Below are 22,032 nucleotides of genomic sequence, written 5' to 3' on the forward strand. Positions count from 1 at the left end.
AAGCCTAAGCACAGGTATAGCTGTTTTCAGCTTTTATCTGTAGGTCGCAATAGATGGACTAAGCAGTAAACAGGAGCTCCCAAAGCAGCTCGCTGACTGACTGATGAGTCACGGACTAAAAAGGAAAACAAAAGTTCCTAAGCAAACATGCTTTAGCTAAGTTAAGAAGAGTTTTAAAGACTAATAATTCTGAAATAATGAAACCTTTTATTTAATTGGCCGGGAATCGACACGGGTTTCCCGTGTAAGGCAGGCGCAGAATTCTTCCAGTCTCTATCGGGAAGGTAATATTGATCAATGCTAATTAAAAAAACAATGCACAAGGACATTCGCAGGTATTTTATGAGTAGAACTTAATTTCAGGTTCAATTTAAGGATAGCTAAACCAGGTTGTGTTATCATCCGCCACTGCATAGTCAATGCTTACTACCAGCATTGGTCGAATCGAATCCGGAATCGAACCCGGTCTCCAAGCGCGGGCGCATCGAATTCTACCACTGAACTCACCGAGGACCGCCTGGTGGGCGGGGGTGCCATTGTGCTAGAGTCAAACCCTGAAAGACACTCAGTTCAGTCTGTGTATTTTGGGAAGCTTAACCCGCTGGAGAACAGCACGCCATTTACCAGTGAACCATGGTTTGTCGTTGTTATAAGTTAAATGAGTCCTGGTAGGAATGCATATGTCCTCACAGAAACTGATTATATGATGTTACCGCTTTCTGTGGCAGCAGCTTCAAAGACAGTCCCAAAGGTGAGAGAGAAACAGGTTTGTAAGTTTGTCTCTGCTCTCGCTAGTCCATTGTTTTACAACTCCTAAGCACAGGTATAGCTGTTTTCAGCTTTTATCTGTAGGTCGTTGTGAGATGGACCAAGTAGTAAACAGGAGCTCCTAAAGCAGCTCGTTGACAGACTGATGAGTCACGTGATGAAAAAGGGATGACGAAAGTCCCTTAACAAAACATGCTTTGAACAGCATTAAGAAGAGTTTAAAAGATTAATAACTCTTGAAAAAGGAAAACTATTTCAGAGAACAGCACGCCATTATTTACAGTGTGAACCATGGTTTGTTGTTGTTATAAGTTAAATAAGTCCTGGTAGGGAATGCATATGTCTTCACAGAAACTGATTTATGATGTTACCGCTTTCTGTGGCAGCAGCTCAAAGACAGTACCAAAGGTGAGAGAAACAGGTTTGTAAGTTTGTCTCTGTTTCGTTAGTCCATTGCCTTACAAGCTCCAAGCACAGGTATACCTTTCAGCTTATTCTGTAGGTCGTTATGAGATGGACCAAGAGTAAACAGGAGCCTCAAAGCAGCTCGTTGGACAGACTGATGAGTCACGTGACCAAAAAGGATGATGAAAGTCCTTCACAAAAACATGCTTTAGCGTTAAGAAGAGTTTAAAAGACTCAATAATTCTGAAAAAGGAACCTCATTTCAGAGAACAGCACGCCATTTACCAGTGAAATCATGGTTTGTTGTTGTTATAAGTTAAATAAGTTCTGTAGGAATGCATATAACTCACAGAAACTGATATATGATGTTAGTCGCTTCGTGGCAGCAGCTTTCAAAGACAGTCCTAAAAGGTGAGAGAAAACAGGTTTGTAAGTTTGTCTCTGTTTCATAGTTAGTCCATTGCCTTACAAGCTCTAAGAGGTATAAAGCTGTTTTCAGCTTTTATCTGTGGTCGTTATGAGATGGACCAAGCAGTAAACAGAGTGCCAAAGCAGCTCGTTGGACAGACTGATGAGTCACGTGACCGGAAAAGGAAAACAAAAGTCTCCTTGGCAAAAACATGCTTTAGCTGCTAAGAAGAGTTTTTAAAGATCAATACCTCCTGAAATAATGGAAACCTTTTTATTTAATTGGTTTGACATCGGACACGGTTTCGGTCAGGCGTGGCAGGTAGAGATTTCTTCCAGTCTCATCGAAGGTAATATTGACCAATGCTAATTAAAAAAAAACACAAGTGACATCTCGCAGGTATTTTATGAGTAGAACTTAAATTTCAGGTTCAATTTTAAGCGATAGCAAACCAGGTTGTGTTCTCGTCCGCCACTGCATAGTCAATGCTTAACAGCATTGGTCGAATCAACCCGGGTCGACCAACTGGGCAGGCGAGAATTCTACCACTGAACCACCAAGGACCGCCTGGTGGGCGGGGTGTAGCATTGTGCTAGAGTCAAAACCCTGAAAGACACTCAAAGTCTGTGTATTTTGGGAGCGGTCATTGGGAGAAGAACAGCACGCCATTTACCAGTGAACCATGGTTTGTCGTTGTTATGTTGAAAGTTAAATAAGTCCTGTAGAAATGATATGTCCATCACAGAAACTGAGATATATGATGTTACCGCTTCTGTGGCAGCAGCTTTCAAAGACAGTCCCAAAGGTGAGAGAAACAGGTTTGTAAGTTTGTCTCTGTTTCTGTTAGTCCATTGTTTTACAATCCTAAGCACAGGTATAGCTGTTTTCAGCTTTATCTCGTAGGTCGTTAGAGATGGACCAAGCAGTAAAACAGGAGCTCCCAAAGCAGCTCGTTGGACAGACTGATGAGTTCACGACTGAAAAGGATGACGAAAAGTCTCTTTACAAAACATGCTTTAGCGTTAAGAAGAGTTTAAAAGACTAATAATAACTCTGAAAAGGAAACCTCATTTCAGAGAATAGCACGCTCATTTACCAGTGAACTGATGGTTTGCTTGTTGTTATAAGTTAAATAGTCGTCCTGGTAGAATGCACCATAAAACTCAAGAAACTGACATATGATGTTACAGGCTTTTTATGGCAGCAGTTTCAAAGACAGTCTCAAAGGCGAGAGAGAAACAGGTTTGTAAGCCTGTCTCTGCCTCGTTACTCCACGTTTACAAGCTCAGCTAATGGTTTGCTTCAGCCTTTGGTCGCAGGTCGTTATGAGATCTTACCAAAGCAGTGTCAGATGCCTCATAGACTCGATGACAGACTGATAAGATCACGTGACGCGATCCGAAAACAAAGTTCTCAAGACAACATGCTTTAGCTGCTAAGAAGAAAGTTTAAAGAAAGTCAACCTGAAATAATGTTCCTTTTATTTACCGTCTGATCGACACGGTTCGTTGCAGTGGCAGGCGAAGAATTTCCTTCCAGTGCCCTCGAAGGTACAGAAACCGAACCCAAAAAACACGCTTCAGTTTCAGAAGACACTTCAGGTTCAATTTTGAGATATTAAACAGGTTTTGTTGTCGTCGCCATCGTTAAAGTCAATTGTTTTGGGTCAGAATGCCGACAGGTGTCCTCGCGGCAGGCGAGAATTCTAACACTGAACTACCGAGGACGCAGTGGCGGGTGGGTGCCATTGCAGCTTCGAAAGACACTCAGTCAGTCGTGTAAAAAAATTCTGCTGGAAGACGCCATTTCATTGCTGAACCATGGTTTGTCGCTGTTAAAGTTAAATCGCTCTGTAGACTGATATGTCATACTGAAACAGGTATAAATATTTCAGCAATGACACTGCTTCATATGAGTTAACCATGGTTTGTATTTCAAAGACAGTGTCAAAGGTAGAGAGAATGCAGGTTTGTAGGTTCAGCTTGTTTCTGTTAGTCCATTGTTTTGTCAGTCTACAGGTGCTAGTTTTCAGCTTTTATCTGCCAGCTGCAGAGTCTGGACCAGCAGTCAAATGAGGAGTTGCCGAATGAACTGCAAGGATGATTGAGAAGTGCCTTACCGCAAAGAGATCTAAGCTGCTAAGAAACATGAGTTTAAAAGAGTTCAAAAGTCTGAAAAAGGAAAATTAATTTTCAGAGAACAGCACGCTCATTTACCAGTGAACCATGGTTTGTCGTTGTTATAAGTTAAATAAGTCCTGGTAGGAATGTATATGTCCTCACAGAAACTGGATATATGATGTTACCGCTTTCTGTGGCAGCAGCTTCAAAGACAGTCCTCAAAGGTGAGAGAGAAACAGGTTTGTAAGTTTGTCTCGTTCGCTAGTCCATTGTTTTGCAAGCCTGCTGCACAGGTATAGCTGTTTTCAGCTTTATCTCCGTGGTCGCCATGAGATGGACCAAGCAGTAAACAGGAGCTTCCAAAGCAGCCTCGTTGGACAGACTCGATGAGTCACGTGACCGGCAAAGGATGACGAAAGTCTTCTGCAAAACATGCTTTAGCTGCTAAGAAGAGTTTAAAAGACTAATAACTCTGAAAAAGGAAACCTCATTTCAGAGAACAGCACATCCATTTACCAGCGAACCATGGTTTGTTGTTGTTATAAGTTAAATAGTTGGTAGGAATGCATATAAACTCACAGAAACTGATATATGATGTTTATGAGCTTTCGTGGCAGCAGCTTCAAAGTTCAATTCTCCAAAGGATAGAGAGAAACAGGCCTGTGTAAGTTTGTCTCACTGCATAGTCCATTGTTTTACATGTCTAAGCACAGGCATAGCCTGCCAGCTTTCTTGATCTGTAGGTCGTGTAATGGACATAGAAACAGGAGCTTCCACTGCCTAGTAAAAGAATCACCAGGAAAACAAAAGACAAACCGATGAGTTACGCTGAAAAGGAAAACAGGGTGTGCCATTCTGCCAGTCTCTAGAGTCAAACATGCTTTAGCTGCTAAGAAGAGTTTCTGTGTAGACTGGGAAGCTGAAATAATGGAAACCTTTATTTTTACCAGTGAACGACACGGTTTCCTGGTCGGCAGGCGAAGTATTTTCCAGTCCTGGTCGAAGGTAATATTGACCATCGCTAGAAAACACAAGGATTATATGATGTTATTTTTCGAGGCAGAACTTCAAAGACAGGTTCAATTTTGCGATAGAAACAGGTTGTGTTTGTCTCTGTTCGTGATAGTCAATGCTTTACAATCAGCATATAGCTGAATTCAACTTTTATCTGTAGGTCGTTGCACAGGGCATGGAGCAAGCAGCTAAACAGGAACTCTAAAGCAGCTCGTGGACAGACTGGATGAGTCACGTGACCAGAGTCAAACGAAAGTTCGAAAGACAAACATGCTTTTTAGTCTGCAGAAGAGTTTAAAAGATCAATAACTCTGAAAAAGGAAACTCATTTCAGAGAAGAGCACGCCATTTACCAGTGAACCATGGTTTGTCGCTGTTATAAGTTAAATAAGTCCTGGTAGGAATGCATGTCCCTTCACAGAAACTGATATATGATGTTACGCGCTCTGTGGCAGCAGCTTCAAAGACAGTCCCAAAGGTGAGAGAGAGAAACAGGTTTGTAAGTTTGTCTCTGTTTCCTGTTAGTCCATTGTTTTACAATCTCTAAGCACAGGTATAGCTGTTTTCAGCTTTTATCTGTAGGTCGTTATGAGATGGGACCAAGAGTAAACAGGAGCTCCCAAAGCAGCTCGTTGGACAGACTGATGAGTCACGTGACCAAAAAGGATGATTTAAAGTCTTTAAGCAAAACATGCTTTAGCGTTAAGAAGAGTTTAAAAGATTCACAACTCTCTGAAAAGGAAACCTCATTTCAGAGAACAGCACGCCATTTACCAGTGAACCATGGTTTGTTGCTGTTATAAGTTAAATAAGTCCTGGTAGGAATGCATATGTCCTCACAGAAACTGATATATGATGTTACCGCTTTCTGTGGCAGCAGCTTCAAAGACAGTCCCAAAGGTGAGAGAGAAACAGGTTTGTAAGTTTGTCTTCGTTTCGTTAGTCCATTGTTTTACAAGCCTAAGCACAGGTATAGCTGTTTTCAGCTTTTATCTGTAGGTCGTTACGAGATGGACCAAGCAGTAAACAGGAGCTCCCAAAGCAGCTCGTTGACAGACTGATGAGTCACGTGATCGAAAAGGAAAAACAAAAGTTTCTTAGCAAAACATGCTTTAGCGTTAAGAAGAGTTTTAAAGACTAATAATTCTGAAATAATGGAAACCTTTATTTAATTGGTCGGAATCGACACGGGTTTCCGTGTGGCAGGCAGAATTCTTCCAGTCTCCCATCGGAAGGTAATATTGACCAATGCTAATTAAAAAACACAAGGATTTCGCAGGTATTTTATGAGTAGAACTTAATTTCAGGTTCAATTTTGCGATAGATAGCAAACAAGGTTGTGTTCTCGCTCCACACGCATAGTCAATGCTTCACCAGCATTGCCGGAATGCTAACTCGAATCGAACCGGTCACGCGGCAGGCGCAGAATTTACCATCCCTGAATTTTGGGACCGAGGACCGCCAGGTGGGCGGGTGTGCCATTGTGCTAGAGTCAAACCCTGAAAGACACTGTTCAGTTCTGTGTATTTTGGGAAGCGAACCCCGTTGGAGAACAGCACGCCATTTACCAGTGAACCATGGTTTGTCGTTGTTATAAGTTAAATGAGTCCTGGTAGAATGCATATAACCTCACAGAAACTGATTATATGATGTTACGTTTTCTGTGGCAGCAGCTTCAAAGACAGTCCCAAAGGTGAGAGAGAAACAGGTTTGTAAGTTTGTTCTCTGTTTCGTAGTCCATTGTTTTGCTGTCCTAAGCACAGGTATAGCTGTTTTCAGCTTTATCGTAGTCGTTGTGAGATGGACCAAGCAGTAAACAGGAGCTCCAAAAGCAGCCTGTTGACAGACTGAGCGAGTCACGACCAAAAACGATGATTTAAAGTTCTGGGCAAAAACATGCTTTAGCGGCAAGAAGAGTTTAAAGAGACTCATAACTCCTGAAAAAGGAAACTCATTTCAGAGAATAGCACGCCATTTACCAGTGAACCATGGTTTGTTGTTGTTATAAGTTAAATAAGTCCTGTAGAATGCATAGCAACTGTACAGAAACCGATATATGATGTTATCGCTTTCGTGGCAGCAGCTTCAAGACAAAGTCTCAAAAGCAGAGAGAAACAGGTTTGTAAAGCCTGTCTTCAGCTTTTGTCCACAGCTTGCAAAGCCAAGCACAGGCATAGCTGCTTTCAGCTTTCTTATTCGTAGGTCGTTAGTGAGATGGACCAGCAGTAAACAGGAGTTTCAAAGCAGCCGCTGGACAGACGATGAGTCGACGCGATCAAAAAATGAAAACAAAGCTCTTTAAGAAAAACATGCTTAGCTGCTAAGAAGAGTTTTTTAAAGACTAATAATTTGCCTGAAATAATGGAAACCTTTATTTAAGGTGTTGACGGAATCGACATACGGTTTCCGCAGCAGGCTTATAGTTCTTCCAGTTCTGATCGAAGGTACCGTCACGACCATCGTTCTTCCAAATTAAACAAAGGATTTCGCAGGTAGTTTTATGACCAGAACCATCAGCTGCGGTTCACTTTGCGATAAATTCAGGTTGTGTTCCGCTCGCCATCGCATAGTCAATGTTTACAGCATTGGCGGAAATAAAAACCGTAACTCAGAAAATTTATCACGCTGCGCGCGAGCAAATTCAAGACAGTCGAATCCATCGAGAAAGGTTTGTAAGTTTGCGGCTGGTGTGTTAGCCATTGCTAAGAGTCCTCGAAAGACACTCAGTCGTTGCCAGCTTCGTGTTTTTGGGAGCGCTCCGCTGGAGAACAGCACGCCATTTGGTGCGAACCATGGTTGAACTCTGTCGTTGTTATGTTAAATAGTTCTCGGTAGAATGCATAGAATGCAACCTTCACAGAAAACGATATATGATGTTATTGCTTTCGTGGGCAGCAGTTTTCAAAGACAGTCTCAAAGGTGAGAGAGAACAGGTTGTAAGTTTCATCTCTGTTTCGTTAGTCCATTGTTTGCAAGCCTGCACAGTTAGGACTAGCGTTTTCAGCTTATATCCGTAGGTCGTTATGAGATGCGACCAAGCAGTCAATCAGAAAGTTTCAAAGAAGCTCGTTGGACAGATCGATGAAATCACGTGATCGAAAAAGGATGACTAAAGTTCTCTTAAAAACATGCTCTAAGCTTAAAAGAGTTTTAAGACTAATACCCTGAAAGGGAAACTCATTTCATTTCGCCATTATTTATCGTACACGGTTTGCGGTCCTTTAGTGCAATCATCCGGTCTTCTTTCATCGGCTGGCACGCTGAGACCCGGTTCGATTCCCGCGCCAATAGAGCTGGCAGAACCATTGACTCATGCAGTGCTCACGCAGAACACAATTGCCTGGCTTTAGCTGTCTTAAAATTGAACCTGAAAGAACTGTTCTACTCATTCAAATACCTGGTCAAGCGTGTTTGTTTTTTTTTAATTTAAATCCATTGGTCAACATTACTTTCCCTGAGCAGAGACTGGAAGAATTCTCGCCAGCCACATTCTAGGGAACCTGCCACAGCATTCCCAGCCAATTAAGCGTGTTTAAAAAAAAAGGTTACCATTATTTCAGAATCATATTAGTCTTTAAAACTCTTCTTAACGCTTAAAGCATGTTTTTGCTTAAGGAACTTTTGCTTTTCCTTTTCGGTCACGTGACTCATCAGTCTGTCCAATGAGCTGCTTTGGGAGCTCTGTTTACTGCTTGGTCCATCTCATAACGACTTACAGATAAAAGCTGAAAACAGCTATACCTGTGCTTAGGATTGTAAAACAATGGATTCAACGAAACAGAGACAAACTTACAAACCTGTTTCTCTCTCTCTACCTTTGGGACTGTCTTTGAAGCTGCTGCCACAGAAACGGTAACATCATATCAGTTTCTGTGAGGACATATGCATTCCTACCAGGACTTATTTAACTTATAACAACAACAAACCATGGTTCACTGGTAAATGAGCGTATTGTTCTCTGAAATGAGGTTTCTTTTTCAGAGTTATTAGTCTTTTAAAACTCTTTCTTAACGCTAAAGCATGTTTTGCTTAAGGAACTTTCTGTTTTCCTTTTCAAGTCACGTGACTCATCAGTCTGTCCAACGAGCTGCTTTGGGAGCTCCTGTTTACTGCTTGGTCCATCTCATAACGACTTTACAGATAAAAGCTGGAAAACAGCTATACCTGTGCTTAGGGATTGTAAACAATGGACTAACGAAACAGAGACAAACTTACAAACCTGTTTCTCTCTCACCTTTGGGACTGTCTTTGAAGCTGCTGCCACAGAAACGGTAACATCATATATCAGTTTCTGTGGAGGACATATGCATTCCTACCAGGACTTATTTAACTTATAACAACGAAGCATAAACCATGGTTCACTGGTAAATGAGCGTGCTGTTCTCCAACGGGTTCGCTTCCCAAAATACACAGACTGAACTGAGTGTCTTTCAGGGGTTTGACTTCCTTTTGGTCAATGGCACACCTCGCCCACCAGGCGGTCCTCTCGGTGGTTCAGTGGTAGAATTCTCGCCTGCCACGCGGTAGACCCGGGTTCGATTCCCGCCAATGCTGGTAGAACCATTGACTCATGCAGTGGCGGACGAGAACACAACCTGGTTTAGCTCTCCCAAAAATTGAACCTGAAATTAAGTTCTACTCATAAAATACCTGCGAATGTCCTTGTGTTTTTTTTTTTTTAATTAGCATTGGTCAATATTACCTTCCGATAGAGACTGGAAGAATTTTCGCCTGCCACACGGGAAACCCATGGTCCGATTCCCCGCCAATTAAATAAAAAGGTTTCCATTATTTCAGAATTATTAGTCTTTAAAACTCTTCTTAACGCTAAAGCATGTTTTGCTTAAGGAACTTTCGCTTTCCTTTTCGGTCACGTGACTCATCAGTCTGTCCAACGAGCTGCTTTGGGAGCTCCTGTTTACTGCTTGGTCCATCTCATAACGACTTACAGATAAAAGCTGAAAACAGCTATACCTGTGCTTAGGATTGTAAAACAATGGACTAACGAAACAGAGACAAACTTACAAACCTGTTTCTCTCACCTTTGGGACTGTCTTTGAGAAGCTGCTGCCACAGAAACGGTAACATCATATATCAGTTTCTGTGAGGACATATGCATTCCTACCAGGACTTATTTAACTTATAACAACAACAAACCATGGTTCACTGGTAAATGAGCGTGCTGTTCTCTGAAATGAGGTTTCTTTTTCAGAGTTATTAGTCTTTTAAACTCTTCTTAACGCTTAAAGCATGTTTTGCTTAAGGACTTTCTGGCTATCCTTTTTGGTCACGTGACTCATCAGTCTGTCCAACGAGCTGCTTTGGGAGCTCCTGTTTACTGCTTGGTCCATCTCATAACGACTCTACAGATAAAAGCTGGAAAACAGCTATACCTGTGCTTAGGATTGTAAAACAATGGACTAACGTAAACAGAGACAAACTTACAAACCTGTTTCTCTCTCACCTTGGGACTGTCTTTGAAGCTGCTGCCACAGAAACGGTAACATCATATAATCAGTTTCTGTGAGGACATATGCATTCCTACCAGGACTTATTTAACTTATAACAACGATAAACCATGGTTCACTGGTAAATGAGCGTGCTGTTCTCCAACGGGTTCGCTTCCCAAAATACACAGACTGAACTGAGTGTCTTTCAGGGTTTGACTCTAGCACAATGGCACACCCTCGCCCACCAGGCGGTCCTCTGGTGGTTCAGTGGTAGAATTCTCGCCTGCCACGCTGTAGACCCGGGTTCGATTCCTGCCAATGCTGGTAGAAGCATTGACTCATGCAGTGGCGGATTTGAGAACACAACCTGGTTTAGCTATCCTTAAATTGAACCTGAAATTAAGTTCTACTCATAAAATACCTGCGAATGTCCTTGTTTTTTTTTTTTTAATTAGCATTGGTCAATATTACCTTCCCGATAGAGACTGGAAGAATTCTCGCCTGCCACACGGAAACCCCGTGTCCGATTCCCCCGCCAATTAAATAAAAAGGTTTCATTATTTCAGAATTATTAGTCTTTAAAACTCTTCTTAACGCTAAAGCATGTTTTGCTTAAGGAACTTTCGTTTTCCTTTTTCAGTCACGTGATTCATCAGTCTGTCCAACGAGCTGCTTTGGGAGCTCCTGTTTACTGCTTGGTCCATCTCATAACGACTCTACAGATAAAAGCTGAAAACAGCTATACCTGTGCTTAGGCTTGTAAACAATGGACTAACGAAACAGAGACAAACTTACAAACCTGTTTCTCTCTCACCTTTGGGACTGTCTTTGAAGCTGCTGCCACAGAAACGGTAACATCATATATCAGTTTCTGTGAGGACATATGCATTCCTACCAGGACTTATTTAACTTATAACAACAAATAAACCATGGTTCACTGGTAAATGAGCGTGCTGTTCTCTGAAAATGAGGTTTCTTTTTCAGAGTTATTAGTCTTTTTAAACTCTTCTTAACGCTAAAGCATGTTTTGCTTAAGGGACTTTCTCTATCCTTTTGGTCACGTGACTCATCAGTCTGTCCAACGAGCTGCTTTGGGAGCTCCTGTTTACTGCTTGGTCCATCTCATAACGACCTACAGATAAAAGCTGAAAACAGCTATACCTGTGCTTAGGATTGTAAAACAATGGACTAACGAAACAGAGACAAACTTACAAACCTGTTTCTCTCACCTTTGGGACTGTCTTTGAAGCTGCTGCCACAGAAACGGTAACATCATATAATCAGTTTCTGTGAGGACATATGCATTCCTACCAGGACTTATTTAACTTATAACAACGATAAAACCATGGTTCACTGGTAAATGAGCGTGCTGTTCTCCAACGGGGTTCGCTTTCCCAAAATACACAGACTGAACTGAGTGTCTTTCAGGGGTTTGACTTCAGCACAATGGCACACCCTCGCCCACCAGGCGGTCCTCGGTGGTTCAGTGGTAGAATTCTCGCTGCCTGCCACGCGGAAGACCCGGTTCGACTCCCGCCAATGCTGGTAGAAGCATTGACTATGCAGTGGCGGACGAGAACACAACCTGGTTTAGCTATCCTTAAAATTGAACCTGAAATTAAGTTCTACTCATAAAATACCTGCGAAACGTCCTTGTGTTTTTTTTTTTTTAATTAGCATTGGTCAATATTACCTTCCGATAGAGACTGGAAGAATTCTCGCCTGCCACACGGGAAACCCGTGTCCGATTCCCGGCCAATTAAATAAAAAGGTTTCCATTATTTCAGAATTATTAGTCTTTAAAACTCTTCTTAACGCTAAAGCATGTTTTGCTTAAGGAACTTTTGTTTTCCTTTTCGGTCACGTGACTCATCAGTCTGTCCAACGAGCTGCTTTGGGAGCTCCTGTTTACTGCTTCTTGGTCCATCTCATAACGACTCTACAGATAAAAGCTGAAAACAGCTATACCTGTGCTTAGGCTTGTAAAACAAATGGACTAACGAAACAGAGACAAACCTTACAAACCTGTTTCTCTCACCTTGGGACTGTCTTTGAAGCTGCTGCACAGAAACGGTAACATCATATATCAGTTTCTGTGAGGACATATGCATTCCTACCAGGACTTATTTAACTTATAACAACAAATAAACCATGGTTCACTGGTAAATGAGCGTGTTGTTCTCTGAAATGAGGTTTCTTTTCAGAGTTATTAGTCTTTTAAATCCTTCTTAACGCTAAAGCATGTTTTGCTTAAGGGACTTTCGGTCATCCTTTTTGGTCACGTGACTCATCAGTCTGTCCAACGAGCTGCTTTGGGAGCTCCTGTTTACTGCTTGGTCCATCTCATAACGACCTACAGATAAAAGCTGAAAACAGCTATACCTGTGCTTAGGATTGTAAAACAATGGACTAACGAAACAGAGACAAACTTACAAACCTGTTTCTCTCTCACCTTGGGACTGTCTTTGCTGCTGCCACAGAAACGTAACATCATATATCAGTTTCTGTGAGGACATATGCATTCCTACCAGGACTTATTTAACTTATAACAACGATAAACCATGGTTCACTGGTAAATGAGCGTGCTGTTCTCCAACGGGTTCGCTTCCCAAAACACAGACTGAACTGGAGTGTCTTTCAGGGGTTTGACTTCTAGCACAATGGCACACCCTGCCCACCAGGCGGTCCTTGGTGGTTCAGTGGTAGAATTTCTCGCCTGCCACGCGGAGACCCGGTTCGATTCCCGCCAATGCTGGTAGAAGTCATTGACTATGCAGTGGCGGATTTGAGAACACAACCTGGTTTAGCTTATCTTAAAATTGAACCTGAAATTAAGTTCTACTCATAAAATACCTGCGAACTCTTTGTCCTTGTGTTTTTTTTTAATTAGCATTGGTCAATAATACCTTCCCTGATAGAGACTGAAGAACATTTCGCCTGCCACACGGGAAACCCGTGTCCGATTCCCGCCAATTAAAAAAAAAAAGTTTCCATTATTTCAGAATTATTAGTCTTTAAAACTTTTCTTAACGCTAAAGCATGTTTTGCTTAAGGAACTTTTGTTTTCCTTTTCAGTCACGTGACTCATCAGTCTGTCCAACGAGCTGCTTTGGGAGCTCCTGTTTACTGCTTGGTCCATCTCATAACGACCTCCACAGATAAAAGCTGAAAACAGCTATACCTGTGCTTAGGCTTGTAAAACAATGGACTAACGAAACAGAGACAAACTTACAAACCTGTTTCTCTCTCTTGACCTTTGGGACTGTCTTTGAAGTGGTAGCTACCTGAAACGGTAGACATCATATATCTGTTTCTGTGAGGACATATGCATTCCTACTTAGGACTCTATTTAACTTATAAATAACGTACAATGTCATGTGTTTTTTTAATTAGCATTGGTAAATGAGCCTTCCCGTTCTTTGCTGAAACCCGAGATTCCCGCCAATTAAATAAAAAGGTTTCATTATTTCAGAATTATTAGTCTTTAAAACTCTTCTTAACGCTAAAGCATGTTTTGCTTAAAGGGACTTTCGTTTTCCTTTTCGGTCACGTGACTCATCAGTCTGTCCAACGAGCTGCTTTGGGAGCTCCTGTTTACTGCTTGGTCCATCTCATAACGACTCTACAGATAAGAGCTGAAAAAACAGCTATACCTGTGCTTAGGATTGTAAAACAATGGACTAACGAAACAGAGACAAACTTATAAACCTGTTTCTCTCTCACCTTGGGACTGTCTTTGAAGCTGCTGCCACAGAAACGGTAACATCATATATCAGTTTCTGTGAGGACATATGCATTCCTACCAGGACTTATTTAACTTATAACAACAACAAACCATGGTTCACTGGTAAATGAGCGTGCTGTTCTCTGAAATGAGGTTTCCTTTTCAGAGTTATTAGTCTTTAAATCTCTTCTTAACGCTAAAGCATGTTTTGCTTAAGGGACTTTCGCTCATCCTTTTGGTCACGTGACTCATCAGTCTGTCCAACGAGCTGCTTTGGGAGCTCCTGCTTACTGCTTGGTCCATCTCACAACGACTCTACAGATAAAAGCTGAAAACAGCTATACCTGTGCTTAGGATTGTAAAACAATGGACTAACGAAACAGAGACAAACTTACAAACCTGTTTCTCTCTCACCTTTGGGACTGTCTTTGCTGCTGCCACAGAAAACGGTAACATCATATATCAGTTTCTGTGAGGACATATGCATTCCTACCAGGACTCATTTAACTTATAACAACGATAAACCATGGTTCACTGGTAAATGAGCGTGCTGTTCTCCCAACGGGTTCGCTTCCCAAAATACACAGACTGAACTGAGTGTCTTCAGGGTTTGACTCTAGCACAATGGCACACCCCGCCCACCAGGCGGTCCTCGGTGGTTCAGTGGTAGAATTCTCGCCTGCCACGCGGGAGACCCGGTTCGATCTTCGATTCCTGCCAATGCTGGCAAGAAGTATTGACTCATGCAGTGCGACGAGAACACAACCTGGTTTAGCTGTCTCTTAAAATTGAACCTGAAATTAAGTTCTACTTCATAAAATACCTGCGAATGTCCTTGTGTTTTTTTTTTTTTTTAATTAGCATTGGTCAATAATACCTTCCCGATAGAGACTGGAAGAATTCTCGCGCCACACGGAAACCCGTGTCCGATTCCCGCCAATTAAATAAAAAGGTTTCCATTATTTCAGAATTATTAGTCTTTAAAACTCTTCTTAACGCTAAAGCATGTTTTGCTTAAGGAACTTTCGTTTTCCTTTTCAGTCACGTGACTCATCAGTCTGTCCAACGAGCTGCTTTGGGAGCTCCTGTTTACTGCTTGGTCCATCTCATAACGACCTACAGATAAGAGCTGAAAACAGCTATACCTGTGCTTAGGATTGTAAAACAATGGACTAACGAAAACAGAGACAAACTTACAAACCTGTTTCTCTCACCTTGGGACTGTCTTTGAAGCTGCTGCCACAGAAACGGTAACATCATATATCAGTTTCTGTGAGGACATATGCATTCCTACCAGGACTTATTTAACTTATAACAACGACAAACCATGGTTCACTGGTAAATGAGCGTGCTGTTCTCTGAAATGAGGCTTTTTTTCAGAATTATTAGTCTTTAAAACTCTTCTTAACGCTAAAGCATGTTTTGCTTAAGGGACTTCTCTCCTCCTTTTCGGTCACGTGACTCATCAGTCTGTCCAACGAGCTGCTTTGGGAGCTCCTGTTTACTGCTTGGTCCATCTCATAACGACCTACAGATAAGAGCTGAAAACAGCTATACCTGTGCTTAGGATTGTAAAACAATGGTCTAACGAAACAGAGACAAACTTACAAACCTGTTTCTCTCTCACCTTTGGGACTGTCTTTGAAGCTGCTGCCACAGAAACGGTAACATCATATATCAGTTTCTGTGAGGACATATGCATTCCTACCAGGACTTATTTAACTTATAACAACGACAAACCATGGTTCACTGGTAAATGAGCGTGCTGTTCTCCAACGGGGTTCGCTTCCCAAAATACACAGACTGAACGGAGTGTCTTTCAGGGGTTTGACTCAGCACAATGGCACACACCTGCCCACGTGGCGGTCCTTGGTGGTTCAGTGGTAGAATTCTCGCCTGCCACGCGGGAGACCCGGTTCGATTCTCCGGCCAATGCTGGCAGAACCATTGCTCATGCAGTGGCGGACGAGAACACAACCTGGTTTAGCTTATCCTTAAAATTGAACCTGAAATTAAGTTCTACTCATAAAATACCTGCGAATGTCATTGTTTTTTTTTTTTTAATTTAACATTGGTCAATAATACCTTCCCTGATAGAGACTGGAAGAATTTCTCGCCTGCCACATCGGAAACCCGTGGTCCGATTCCCGCCAATTAAAAAAAAAGGTTACCATTATTTCAGAATTCATTAGTCTTTAAAACTCTTCTTAACACTAAAGCATGTTTTGCTTAAGGAACTTTTGCCTTCCTTTTTCAGTCACGTGATTCATCAGTCTGTCCAACGAGCTGCTTTGGGAGCTCCTGTTTACTGCTTGGTCCATCTCATAACGACTCTACAGATAAGAGCTGAAAACAGCTATACCTGTGCTTAGGATTGTAAAACAATGGACTAACGAAACAGAGACAACCTTACAAACCTGTTTCTCTCTCACCTTTGGGACTGTCTTTGAAGCTGCTGCCACAGAAACGGTAACATCATATATCAGTTTCTGTGAGGACATATGCATTCCTACCAGGACTTATTTAACTTATAACAACGACAAACCATGGTTCACTGGTAAATGAGCGCTGTTGTTCTGAAATGAGGTTTCCTTTTCAGAATTATTAGTCTTTAAACTCTTCTTAACGCTAAAGCATGTTTTGCTAAAGGGACTTCTCTCTTCCTTTTCAGTCACGTGACTCATCAGTCTGTCCAATTAGCTGCTTTGGGAGCTCCTGTTTACTGCTTGGTTCATCTCATAACGACTCCACAGATAAGAGCTGAAAACAGCTATACCTGTGCTTAGGATTGTAAAACAATGGTCTAACGAAACAGAGACAAACTTACAAACCTGTTTCTCTCACCTTTGGGACTGTCTTTGAAGCTGCTGCCACAGAAACGGTAACATCATATATCAGTTTCTGTGAGGACATATGCATTCCTACCAGGACTTATTTAACTTATAACAACGACAAACCATGGTTCACTGGTAAATGAGCGTGCTGTTCTCCAAATGGGTTCGCTTCCCAAAATACACAGACTGAACGGAGTGTCTTTCAGGGGTTTGACTTCCTTTTCGGCACAATGGCACACCCTGCCCACGTGGCGGTCCTTGGTGGTTCAGTGGTAGAATTCTCGCTGCGACGCTGGCAGACCCGGTTCGATTCCCGCCAATGCTGCTTAGAACCATTGAGCTATGCAGTGGCGGACGAGAACACAACCTGGTTTAGCTTTTCCTAAAATTGAACCTGAAATTAAGTTCTACTCATAAAATTAAAAAAAGGTACCATGAATGTCATTGTTTTTTTTTTTTTCAACACGTTTAATCTAGCATTGGTCAATATTACCTTCCTGATAGAGACTGGAAGAACTTGTTAGGGATGCCACACGGGAAACCCGTGAAACCTGTTTTGTCGCCCCAATTAAAAAAAATAGGTTTCTGTGAGGACATTATTTCAGAATTTATGAGTCTTTAAAACTCTTCTTAACACTAAAGCATGTTTTGCTAAAGGAACTTTGCTAAAGGACTTTTTCCTTTTCAGTCACGTGACTCATCAGTCTGTCCAACGAGCTGCTTTGGGAGCTCCTGTTTACTGCTTGGTTCCTCTCATAACGACTCACAGATAAGAGCTGAAAACAGCTATACCTGTGCTTAGGATTGTAAAACAATGGACTAACGAAACAGAGACAAACTTACAAACCTGTTTCTCTCTCACCTTTGGGACTGTCTTGAAGCTGCTGCCACAGAAACGGTAACATCATATATCAGTTTCTGTGAGGACATATGCATTCCTACCAGGACTTATTTAACTTATAACAAACGACAAACCATGGTTCACTGGTAAATGAGCGTGCTGTTCTCTGAAAATGAGGTTTCTTTTTCAGAATTATTAGTCTTTAAAACTCTTCTTAACGCTAAAGCATGTTTTGCTTAAGGGACTTTCTTTCATCCTTTTCAGGTCACGTGACTCATCAGTCTGTCCAATTAGCTGCTTTGGGAGCTCCTGTTTACTGCTTGGTTCTCTCATAACGACCTACAGATAAGAGCTGAAAACAGCTATACCTGTGCTTAGGATTGTAAAACAATGGTCTAACGAAACAGAGACAAACTTACAAACCTGTTTCTCTCACCTTGGGACTGTCTTTGAAGCTGCTGCCACAGAAACGGTAACATCATATATCAGTTTCTGTGAGGACATATGCATTCCTACCAGGACTTATTTAACTTATAACAACGACAAAACCATGGTTCACTGGTAAATGAGCGTGCTGTTCTCCAAATGGGTTCGCTTTTCAAAATATTACAGACTGAACGGAGTATCTTTCAGGGTTTGACTCTAGCACAATGGCACACAGCCCACGTCACTTTCAGTCACGCGAGACCATCAGTCTGCCAATTAGCTGCTTTGGGAGCTCCTGTTTACTGTTGGTTTGAACATTCCTCGACCTGCAGATAAGAGCTGAAAACAGCCATACCGTGTGCTTAGGATTGTAAACAATGGTCTAACGAAACAGAGACAAACTTATAAACCTGTTTCTCACCTTTGGGACTGTCTTTGAAGCTGCTGCCACAGAAACGGTAACATCATATATCAGTTTCTGTGAGGACTCATATGCATTCCTACCAGGACTTATTTAACTTATAACAACGATAAACCATGGTTCACTGGTAAATGAGCGTGCTGTTCTCAACTGAAATGAGGTTTCTTTTTCAGAATTATTAGTCTTTAAAACTCTTCTTAACGCTAAAGCATGTTTTGCTTAAGGGACTTCTCTTCCTTTTCGGTCACGTGACTCATCAGTCTGTCCAATTAGCTGCTTTGGGAGCTCCTGTTTACTGCTTGGTTCCTCATATAACGACCTACAGATAAGAGCTGAAAACAGCTATACCTGTGCTTAGGATTGTAAAACAATGGTCTAACGAAACAGAGACAAACTTACAAACCTGTTTCTCTCTCACCTTTGGGACTGTCTTTGAAGCTGCTGCCACAGAAACGGTAACATCATATATCAGTTTCTGTGAGGAAATATGCATTCCTACCAGGACTTATTTAACTTATAACAACGACAAACCATGGTTCACTGGTAAATGAGCGTGCTGTTCTCCAACGGGGTTCGCTTCCCAAAACACACAGACTGAACGGAGTGTCTTTCAGGGGTTTGACTCTAGTACAATGGCACACCCCGTCCACGTGGCGGTCCTTGGTGGTTCAGTGGTAGAATTCTCCCCTGCCACGCGGGAGACCCGGGTTCGATTCCCGGCCAATGCTGGCAGAACCATTGCCTATGCAGTGGCGGACGAGAACACAACCTGGTTTAGCTGTCCTTAAAATTGAACCTGAAATTAAGTTCTACTCATAAAATAGCTGCGAATGTCATTGTTTTTTTTTTTTAATTTAACATTGGTCAATAATACCTTCCTGATAGAGACTGGAAGAATTCTCGCCTGCCACACGGGAACCCGTTACCGATTCCCAGCCAATTAAAAAAAAAGGTTACCATTATTTCAGAATTGTGAGTCTTTAAAACTCTTCTTAACACTAAAGCATGTTTTGCTTAAGGGACGTTCGCCTTCCTTTTTCAGTCACGTGATTCATCAGTCTGTCCAACGAGCTGCTTTGGGAGCTCCTGTTTACTGCTTGGTCCATCTCATAACGACCTACAGATAAGAGCTGAAAACAGCTATACCTGTGCTTAGGATTGTAAAACAATGGACTAACGAAACAGAGACAACCTTACAAACCTGGTTCTCTCTCACCTTTGGGACTGTCTTTGAAGCTGCTGCCACAGAAACGGTAACATCATATAATCAGTTTCTGTGAGGACATATGCATTCCTACCAGGACTTATTTAACTTATAACAACGACAAACCATGGTTCACTGGTAAATGAGCGTGCTGTTCTCTGAAATGAGGTTTCCTTTTTTCAGAATTATTAGTCTTTAAAACTCTTCTTAACGCTAAAGCATGTTTTGCTAAAGGGACTTCTCTCTTCCTTTTCGGTCACGTGACTCATCAGTCTGTCCAATTAGCTGCTTTGGGAGCTCCTGTTTACTGCTTGGTTCCTCTCATAACGACTCACAGATAAGAGCTGAAAACAGCTATACCTGTGCTTAGGATTGTAAAACAATGGTCTAACGAAACAGAGACAAACTTACAAACCTGTTTCTCTCTCACCTTTGGGACTGTCTTTGAAGCTGCTGCCACAGAAACGGTAACATCATATATCAGTTTCTGTGAGGAAATATGCATTCCTACCAGGACTTATTTAACTTATAACAACGACAAACCATGGTTCACTGGTAAATGAGCATGCTGTTCTCCAACGGGTTCGCTTCCCAAAATACACAGACTGAACGGAGTGTCTTTCAGGGGTTTGACTTCTAGCACAATGGCACACCCCGCCCACGTGGCGGTCCTTGGTGGTTCAGTGGTAGAATTCTCGCCTGCCACGCGGAGACCCGGTTCGACCTCGCCAATGCTGGCAAAACCATTGCCTATGCAGTGGCGGACGAGAACACAACCTGGTTTAGCTGTCCTTAAAATTGAACCTGAAATTAAGTTCTACTCATAAAATACCTGCGAATGTCATTGTTTTTTTTTTTTATTTAACATTGGTCAATAATACCTTCCTGATAGAGACTGAAGAATTTCGCTGCCACACGGGAACCCGCTACCGATTCCCGCCAATTAAAAAAAGGTTACCATTATTTCAGAATTGTGAGTCTTTAAAACTCTTCTTAACACTAAAGCATGTTTTGCTTAAGGAACTTTCGCCTTCCTTTTTCAGTCACGTGATTCATCAGTCTGTCCAACGAGCTGCTTTGGGAGCTCCTGTTTACTGCTTGGTCCATCTCATAACGACCTACAGATAAGAGCTGAAAACAGCTATACCTGTGCTTAGGATTGTAAAACAATGGACTAACGAAACAGAGACAACCTTACAAACCTGTTTCTCTCTCACCTTTGGGACTGTCTTTGAAGCTGCTGCCACAGAAACGGTAACATCATATAATCAGTTTCTGTGAGGACATATGCATTCCTACCAGGACTTATTTAACTTATAACAACGACAAACCATGGTTCACTGGTAAATGAGCGTGCTGTTCTCTGAAATGAGGTTTCTTTTTCAGAATTATTAGTCTTTAAAACTCTTCTTAACGCTAAAGCATGTTTTGCTAAAGGACTTCTCTTTCCTTTTCGGTCACGTGACTCATCAGTCTGTCCAATTAGCTGCTTTGGGAGCTCCTGTTTACTGCTTGGTTCCTCTCATAACGACCTACAGATAAGAGCTGAAAACAGCTATACCTGTGCTTAGGATTGTAAAACAATGGTCTAACGAAACAGAGACAAACTTACAAACCTGTTTCTCTCACCTTTGGGACTGTCTTTGAAGCTGCTGCCACAGAAACGGTAACATCATATATCAGTTTCTGTGAGGAAATATGCATTCCTACCAGGACTTATTTAACTTATAACAACGACAAACCATGGTTCACTGGTAAATGAGCGTGCTGTTCTCCAACGGGGTTCGCTTCCCAAAATACACAGACTGAACGGAGTGTCTTTCAGGGGTTTGACTCTAGCACAATGGCACACCCCGCCCACGTGGCGGTCCTTGGTGGTTCAGTGGTAGAATTCTCGCCTGCCACGCGGGAGACCCGGGTTCGATTCCCGGCCAATGCTGGCAGAACCATTGCCTATGCAGTGGCGGACGAGAACACAACCTGGTTTAGCTGTCCTTAAAATTGAACCTGAAATTAAGTTCTACTCATAAAATAGCTGCGAATGTCATTGTTTTTTTTTTTTTAATTTAACATTGGTCAATAATACCTTCCTGATAGAGACTGGAAGAATTCTCGCCTGCCACACGGGAAACCCGTTACCGATTCCCGGCCAATTAAAAAAAAAAAAAGGTTACCATTATTTCAGAATTGTGAGTCTTTAAAACTCTTCTTAACACTAAAGCATGTTTTGCTTAAGGAACTTTCGTCTTCCTTTTCAGACACGTGATTCATCAGTCTGTCCAACGAGCTGCTTTGGGAGCTCCTGTTTACTGCTTGGGCCATCTCATAACGACCTACAGATAAGAGCTGAAAACAGCTATACCTGTGCTTAGGATTGTAAAACAATGGACTAACGAAACAGAGACAACCTTACAAA

At 42.0% G+C, this 22,032-nt stretch overlaps 1 non-coding gene across 1 annotated transcript; it reads left to right on the forward strand.

The window, feature by feature from the left end:
• Positions 1-21,480: 21,480 nt before the first annotated feature.
• trnag-gcc lies at positions 21,481-21,555 on the forward strand. Its single transcript has one exon. It is a non-coding gene; the product is annotated as a tRNA-Gly (tRNA).
• The last annotated feature ends 477 nt before the right edge of the window (positions 21,556-22,032 follow it).

The sequence above is a fragment of the Puntigrus tetrazona genome, chromosome 2, assembly GCF_018831695.1.
Source record: "Puntigrus tetrazona isolate hp1 chromosome 2, ASM1883169v1, whole genome shotgun sequence".
NCBI lineage: Eukaryota > Metazoa > Chordata > Actinopteri > Cypriniformes > Cyprinidae > Puntigrus > Puntigrus tetrazona.